This window comes from Brachyhypopomus gauderio, unplaced genomic scaffold, assembly GCF_052324685.1.
Source record: "Brachyhypopomus gauderio isolate BG-103 unplaced genomic scaffold, BGAUD_0.2 sc79, whole genome shotgun sequence".
NCBI lineage: Eukaryota > Metazoa > Chordata > Actinopteri > Gymnotiformes > Hypopomidae > Brachyhypopomus > Brachyhypopomus gauderio.
The window spans coordinates 534,514-543,463 of NW_027506900.1; the positions used below are offsets into that span (position 1 = coordinate 534,514).

Here is an 8,950-nt window from a genome sequence, read left to right on the forward strand (position 1 = left end):
CATTGTGTCAAATGTAAAGTTTGGTGGAGGGAGGATTATGGTGTGGGGTTGTTTTTCAGTAGCTGGGCTTGGCCCCTTCCAATGAAAGGAACTCTGACATTTTGGACAATTCCATGCTCCCAATTTTGTGGAAACAGTTTTGAGCTGGCCTCTTCCTCTTCCAACATGACTGTACACCAGTGCACAAAGCAAGGTCCATAAAGACATGTATGGCAGAGTCTGGTGTGGATGAACTTGACTGGCCTGCACAGAGTCCTGACCTGGACCTGATAGAACACCTTTGGGATGAATTAGAGCAGAGAATGGAGCCAGGCCTTCTTGTCCAACATTAGGCCTGTGTTGAAAAAATCGATTTTCCGATTCAGAATCGATTCGCATATGATGATCTGATAATCGATTCGTACGTCCAAAGATCGATTTTTTGTGAACTTTTACCCCCGCCTCGTCACTGAATTCACGCAGGCGTGCTCGGTCTAACTAACTGTAAAACAACATGGCATCGGACAGTGACGGTAACGACGATAGTCAAATCGGCAATCTAAAAACAGAAGGACAGTTTATCCAGTGTCAGTGACTATTTACAGTTAGTCCATGTCACTGGCAGTTTACCCAGTGTTTTTACAGTTTAAAAAAGTTAAAAATGTTCTTGTAACGTTGGGCGCAAGGCGATGGACGAGACAGAATCCTTTGCACTTTCCAAATCGTTACGTTTATTACATTTACCAAAGCGCAGATAGCGCACATAAAACACATTTACATAGAACATGTGTGACTCAAACAACGAGCACAGGACGCTGCGCGAACGCACATTAAGTAGACAAACCACACAAACCCCACGTGATGACGAGACGAGCCACAGGTGAGGATTATCACAAGACGCACCCGCACCCACGGAGATACGCAGACGAGTAGACGCAGACAACGTTAACACACGCCCAACAGGGAGGGGTCGGGGACCGTAACGTGAGGGTTCTGTTCTTATAATCTCACTTTAAAGAAAAATACACGTTTACATTTTATACTTTCAGTTTATTAAGTGTGAGCAATTTTAAAATAAAAATGCATTTGGTAGCAACATCTTTTGGGTGACTTCTTAATTATTTCAATCATAATAATAATGCACTGGTTAGTGTCCCAGTAGGAGTCCACTGTTGCAGATATAGACACCTCAAAGATGTCCTCTGTTTATTGTCCTGGATTACCTTTCTTGAAGGTAGATTTATGATTACCCTTTTCACCAGTCTTCCAGCCATCAGTAACTACCAACTACCAGTAACTATTTGCTGATTAATATTGATATAATACTAGTTTTAACATGTTGCTTCTGTACATAGTCAGGAAACAGCTCAAATAAATACATTTTTAATAACACTAAACCTCGAATTGGATCGAATCGGATCGAATCGATTAAATCGGATTAAATCGAAATAAATCAATTCTTAATCTTCAGAATCGGATCGATTCTTGGAATTTGAATCGATACCCAGCCCTATCCAACATACTAGAATGTGACCTCTCAAATGCGCTTAGAGAAGAATGGTCAAAAATCCCCATAAACCTTGTGGACAGCCTTCCCAGAAGAGTTTAAACTGTTGAAGCTGTTGAAGTTAGCTGCAAAGGGTGAACCAACGTCATACTGAACCCTATGGATTAGGAATGGGATGTCACTTAAGCTCATATGTCAAGGAAGGTGAGCAAATATTTTTGACAATATCAGTGGGGAACCGTCAGGGCCCTTTACGCCCTCTCAGAGGGTTTAAAATATTCTTAAAACATAAATATATACAATACAATTTATCCAATTTTATTTTATCTACTTACAGTTTGACAATCGACATCTAAACAATTACAAAAATATAAGCAAATAAATTATTCACCCGTGTCTATTCAATGTGTTGGAACGTGAGGGGTTAAATTAAGTGGAAGCCTGTGAGCCTGTGTCTCCCCTATCAGGACTGGGATGCCTCCGCAGAATGTTGGTGATTGGTTGTTCCGCTGTTCGTTTACAGAGGGCCAGGCAATTATAATTCAGTTTCAATACCAGTTTCAAATGACAGTAAAATTGACCAATCATACCTTCCGTCTTAGTGGGAGTGCTTAATTGTACGATAATTTCTGCCCCCTTTGGCGACGCTAGCTAGCGTTAGCGTACCACCACTAGCTAGTCTCGATTCATTGCTTTGATGCCCTCGTGCGCGTTGTTTACATATTCCGCTCCCGAGGAACACGGAGATAGAAATCTTATTTTGCTTAAGAAGTTATCTAGTACAGATGTTATTGATTATTGAGTTTCTAAAGTACCGTACTGTCATCTCATTTTTTTTTTTTTTTCTTTATTGCAGTTAATTCGGAGAGGTCACGATTCGCTACTGGGCAATATAGTGTACCTCTAATAAAGATGAGGTGAGTTCATCTGAGGTGAGTATGTGTCAACCTACATACTCTTATCCAAATTCTCTTTGGAGTCCAAAATGGCATTGTTTCTAGTAGCCATCCACTGTGAGAAAAATGTTATTGTTAATCAGACATGTGAACAAGTCACTAAGTTGCAAGTAACAAGTAAGTCTCAAGTCTTCAATCAATCAATCAATCAAATTTTATTTATATAGCGCTTTTTACAACAGTTGTTGTCACAAACCAGCTTTACAAGTGCCGAGTCCGAGCCCCCAGTGAGCAAGCCAAGGGCGACAGTGGCAAGGAAAAACTCCCTAGTTTTTGCATGAGGAAGAAACCTTGAGAGGAACCAAGACTCAGGGGGGGAGCCCATCCTCCTCTGGCCGACACCGGTCACCATGACAACAACAACAATATAGACAGAATGTAGACAGAATGTAAAAGATGCAATAATGTCCATTTAGACCGAAAAAGATGTAATAATGTCCATCATGGTGTAGGCATCCGGTTAGGCAGGAGGTGGCCGGCCAGGATGGATCGCTTGTCTCTCCTCATCTCATTATACCTCAAGCAGGCGGGCAGCCATGTGGAGAAATGAAACAGGGAAAATTAGCTCTGTATGAGGACATATACAGGACAGGTAAAATTATAAACATTTCTGGAGTGTGGCAGCAACTCCGGCACTAAGTTAAATTATTACAGCCTAGCTAAAAAAAAGGCAGAACCAGAAGGTAACATAGGCTTGGGGGCATTCTGAGACAATGGCATCCGTCCACTGCACTGTCAACAAACTTGAGTGACCACGAGCAGTGACAGGATGACAGCACCAGCACCCCAGTCTACCATAAAACCCTTCGTCTATGAACCCCTGGATCTGTACCTTTATCTAAGGGGGATATTAATTATCAAATGCTAGACTAAATAAGTGGGTTTTCAACCTAGATTTAAAGATTGTGACTGTGTCAGAGTCCCGGACACATTTAGGAAGATTATTCCAAAGCTGGGGGGCCTTATAAGAAAAGGCTCTTCCCCCTGCTGTTACCTTGTTAATTTGTGGAACTAATAACAGACCAGCACCCTGTGATCTTAGTTGACGTGGGGGTTCATAGTAGGAAATAAGTTCCTGGAGGTATTCAGGAGCAAGCCCGTGTAGTGCTTTATATGCTAATAATAGAATTTTAAAATCAATACGAAATTTAACTGGGAGCCAATGCAGGGCTGATAGGACTGGTCTAATATGCTGAAATTTTCTAGTTCTGGTCAGAACTCTAGCTGCGGCATTTTGAACTACTTGAAGTTTATTTAGATTCCTATTTGAACATCCTGACAGTAGTGAATTGCAGTAGTCTAGTCTAGAGCTAACAAAGGCGTGCACCAATTTTTCTGCATCATCCTGTGATAATGCATTTCTTAATTTGGCAATGTTGCGGAGATGTAGAAAAGCTATCCTAGTAGTATTATCTATATATTTATCAAATGATAGGTCGGAGTCGAGTATGACGCCTAGGTTTTTGGCTACTGTGCCAGGTGTAATGGGATAGTCTGCAAGATTAAGCATTAAATTTGGAATTTACAATCTTCACAATCAAGTCTCGAGTTAAGTCCCAAGTCAATACAATCAAGTCTCGAGTCAAGTCCCAAGTCAGTACAAGCGAGTCTCGAGTCAAGTCCCAAGTTTTAAACTTCAAGTCCTAGTCAAGTCACCAGATGTAATTTCAATATTTAACACAATTGATGCAGTTGATTAGTAGTATATTAAGTTAGTCAGACTAACTAACGTTAAGCGTTTGAGTGTTTCGGTTCGCTTGAGTGAGATGTCGTCGCAATTGTCGTCATCACCTACCATTTTTTGGAGCATGTTGCTTGTCCTCTCCGCACAAATTCAACGCTGCTGCCCCCCTCCCCCGACCGGCTGCAGAACTTCACCTACTAGGTTACGGAAAAACTGAGCTGAGCAGTTCACATTTTACAGCACCATTTAATACAAAATTATCCAGTTATGTGATTTTATATTACTTATTTATTATGTTAAAATTAGGGTGACCAGACGTCCTCTTTTTCCCGGACATGTCCTACTTTTGAGACCTAAAAAATGTCCGGGAGAATTTCAAAATCGTCTGGGATTTTGCGAAGGAAGTGTGGGTAGATCGCATGACATTAAAAAGTAGTGTATGAATGACAGGCTATTGTCCATCTGCACTGACGGTTGTATTTTGATTGACATACATGGTAGCCAATCCAACGTCTAGGGTTTGACGACCAATCGAATCGACACACATGCCGCTAAAAATAAATTTGTAAAAGGTGTCCTCCTTTTCAGAAACCCAAATCTGGTCACCCTAGTTAAAATAAGGATTTCAAGTCTTTTCAAGTCTTAAAGCTCAAGTCCGATTCCAAGTCCAAGTCAGTAAAGGTAAAGTCTAAGTCAAGTCGCAAGTCTTCAGTGATGTTGTCGAGTCAAGTCACAAGTCATCAGTTTAGTGACTCGAGTCGGACTCGAGTCCAAGTCATGTGACTCGAGTCCACACGTCTGTTGTTAATAACAATGTTAAATGTTATGTAATTCTGAAAGTCAAATTGTCATGACTGATTTGATATTCAAATTGTTATGACTGAAAATACACTGCTCAAAAAATAAAGGGAACACTTAAACAACACAATATAACTCCAAATCAACCACACTTCTGTGAAACCAACCTGTTCAGTTAGGAAGCAACACTGATTGTGAATCAATTTCACCTGCTGTTGTGCAAATGGAATAGACAACAGGTAGAAATGAGAGGCAATTAGCAAGACCCCCTCTATAAAGGAGTGGTTTTGCAGGTGGGGACCACAGACCACTTCTCAGTACATATGCTTTCTGGCTGATGTTTTGGTCACTTTTGAATGTTGGTGGTCCTTTCACACTCGTGGTAGCATGAGACGGACTCTACAACCCACACAAGTGGCTCAGGTACTGCAGCTCATCCAGGATGGCACATCAATGCGAGCTGTGGCAAGAAGGTATGTTGTGTCTGTCAGCGTAGTGTCCAGAGGCTGGAGGCGCTACCAGGAGACAGGCCAGTACACCAGGAGACGTGGAGGAGGCCGTAGGAGGGCAACAACCCAGCAGCAGGACCACTAACTCCTCCTTTGTACAAGGAGGAACAGGAGGAGCAGTGCCAGAGCCCTGCAAAATGACCTCCAGCAGGCCACTGATATCCATGTTTCTGCTCAAACTGTGAAAAACACACTCGATGAGGGTATGATGTCCACAAGTGGGGCTTGTGCTGATGTGGTAACTACAACCCACAGACGTTGCTCAGGTAGTGCAGCTAATCCAGGATGGCACATCAGTGTAAGCTGCGGCAAGGTTTGCTGTGTCAGTCAGCAGTGTCCAGAGCATGGAGCAGTACACCAGGAGACATGGAGGGGGCCATAGGAGGGCAACAACCCATCAGCAGGACCACTACCTCCGCCTTTGTGCAAGAAGGAACAGGAGGAGCAGTGCCAGAGCCCTGCAAAATGACCTCTAGCAGGCCACAAATGTGCATGTGTCTGCACAAACGGTTAGAAACCGACTCCATGAGGATGGTATGAGGGCCCGACATCCACAGATGGGGGTTGTGCTCACTGCCCAACACCGTGCATGACGCTTGGCATTTGCCAGAGAACACCAGGATTGGCAAACTCGCCACTGGCGCCTTGTGCTCTTCACAGATGAAAGCAGATTCACACTGAGCACATGTGACAGATGTGACAGAGTCTGGAGATGCCGTGGAGAGCGATCTGCTGCCTGCAACATCCTTCAGCATGACCGCTTTGGCAGTGGGTCAGTAATGGTGTGGGGAGGCATTTCTTTGGATGGCCGCACAGCCCTCTATGTGCTCACCAGAGGTAGCCTGACTGCCATTAGGTACCGAGATGAGATCCTCAGACCCCTTGTGAGACCATATGCTGGTGCGGTTGGCCCTGGGTTCCTCCTAATGCAGGACAATGCTAGACCTCATGTGGCTGGAGTGTGTCAGCAGTTCCTGCAAGATGAAGGCATTGAAGCTATGGACTGTCCTGCCCGTTCCTCAGACCTGAATCTAATTGAGCACATTTGGGACATCATGTCTCGCTCCATCCACCAACATCACGTTGCACCACAGACTGTCCAGGAGTTGGCGGATGCTTTAGTCCAGGTCTGGGAGGAGATCCCTCAGGAGACCATCCGCCACCTCATTAGGAGCATGCCCACACTGTAAAAAAAAAATCTGTTAAATTTACGGTAAAAGACTGGCAGCTGTGGTTGCCAGAACTTCACCATAAAAAAAATGGTGACAATGTAAAAAACACTATGGTATCTTTTTTGACAACTGTAAATTTAGAACTGTTCTTTTTACGAAAAATGACTTTTTACAGCTTACAATAATATGCTGTAAAATTAACAACTTTTTAAAATAAACCTATTTACGGTGAATAATTTAAAAAACAACTGTTTTACTGTTTATCTCGATGATGAACACATTACAACCATTATTATTTTACAGTATTTGATTGTAAAGTCCAACTTCACAGTAAATTACTGGCAGGCCGCCATCACTCGGGCCGCCCAGTTGTTGCCACATTTTAAGACAACAAGGCACTTTTATTTAAATTGCCTTAGCAACGTAATCACGCATGAAGCCGTAATCACAGGTCATTAGCACTGTAACATTACACAAACACAGTAGGTAGACTCAGACAATGTACAACTACATAAACTAATACAGGGAGACTTAAACTAACAAAACATAATCAAATACATAATCAACAACAGCATGTCATAACACTTACACATAACGCATATCAATAATGGAGCCGCGGGGGCTCATGGGAAGTAGCGTCGTCCCCCGTGGACCGACGCTACACAATTTTCCAGACTTTAAGCAGAAAAAAATGTTTTCTCAAAAATCAGCAGTGTGCCTTGTATGTGCACTGAATAAAAAAATCTGTCCCTGACACAGATACGTAATGTGTACAGTACGTACGCTGGCAGCAATAAACTAATCAGAGAACATTACGTAAAACGTAATTGAGTAAAGAACAGCCGGGAGAAGCGTCTCTACAGTCACCATTCGACTGAAGGCAGCAATGATAGCACAAGACTTGAATATTGAAAACATTTTAAGTGCACCTTATGGTCCAGAAAATACGGTATTCCTTATATGTATAAATATTTGACCCATATTTACAATGACAATTTCTAAAATGGCAGTACATTGTCCTATATTTCAACATGCTTTACCTTTCAGCACTGGCCATAAATTTATCATTTTAGAAATCAAGGTGCGATTTTGCTGATTGATTAATGGTTTTCACTGTAAATTGAAATGTAGGTTACTCATCAGCAAAATCTGTAATTTAGACTGAATATTTTTTTATTTTTAGGGTAATTACTTGTTGACTACATTACGGAATTTTCCAATATATTTTACCTAAAATATTGAAATTAACATAAAAAATGTGTGCTTTCTACATATTATGACTGTAAAAATTAATTTTATATACTGTTTATTTTTTAAAGTAAACTATTGCATCTGTTACAGTAATATATCGTTTTCTACTTCATGATCTTTTACTGTTGCTATTTTATAGTTTATTACCGTAAATTCAACAAACATTTTTTACAGTGCAGGCGTTGTAGGGAGGTCATATAGTCATGTGGAGGCCACACACAATACTGAGCCTCATTTTGACTTGTTTTAAGGACATTACATCAAAGTTGGATCAGCCTGTAGTGTGTTTTTCCACTTAAATTTTGTGTGTGGCTCCAAATCCAGGCCTCCATTGGTTAATAAATTTGATTTCCATTGATGATTTTTGTGTGATTTTGTTGTCAGCACATTCAACTTTGTACAGAACAAAGTATTCAATGAGAATATTTCATTCATTCAGATCTAGGATGTGTTATTTGAGTGTTGCCTTTATTTTTTTGAGCAGTGTATAATATTTTCCACATTATTCCTAAGTGTTTGACACTAGGAATGTTGAAGAACTAAGCAAGAAAAACATTTAAGTACAGAAACTTTACTTTTGAATGGCTAAAGCTATCTCATGTGATTTGCAAGGTGCTTCTGTAACATCAGAATGAGTGTCTATTTGTAAATGAAAACTATTAGTAAAGCCAATATATAAACATTTCCAGTTTTTTATTCATTATTTAATTCATAAATAACAAATATTGAAGTCAGTTTAAAAGCAGTACACCAGACAGGATGTGCTGCTTCATGTCCACTCTCTAGTAGAATAACTTCCCCTGAACAAAGTCACAGTGCAGTAAGAACATGCCTGTGCATCTTAGGGAGGGGTGCATGCACCCATGCAGGGTCCACTAAGCAAATGTGCCCACACACCCAGGCATGAATTACACGTACACACATGCATACACATGCTGGACCATTAAAATACCAGACTGGCCTTTTGTTTGTCATGTCTCAATAAAAGTGCAATATATTGAAAGTTCCTCCCAAAGTGGGAGGGAAGCAGTGAGCAGTGGGTAAGACACATATAAGGGGTCTGAGAGCAGACTGACCCAGCAGTACATGTCCTT

General features: G+C 41.3%; 1 long non-coding RNA gene across 1 annotated transcript; it reads right to left on the reverse strand.

The window, feature by feature from the left end:
• Positions 1–2,728: 2,728 nt before the first annotated feature.
• On the reverse strand, positions 2,729–6,611 carry LOC143492569 (uncharacterized). The gene is made up of 2 exons (XR_013125289.1): positions 5,092–6,611; positions 2,729–4,323 (listed from the first exon to the last, which is right to left on the reverse strand). It is a non-coding gene; the product is annotated as an uncharacterized LOC143492569 (long non-coding RNA).
• Positions 6,612–8,950: the final 2,339 nt, after the last annotated feature.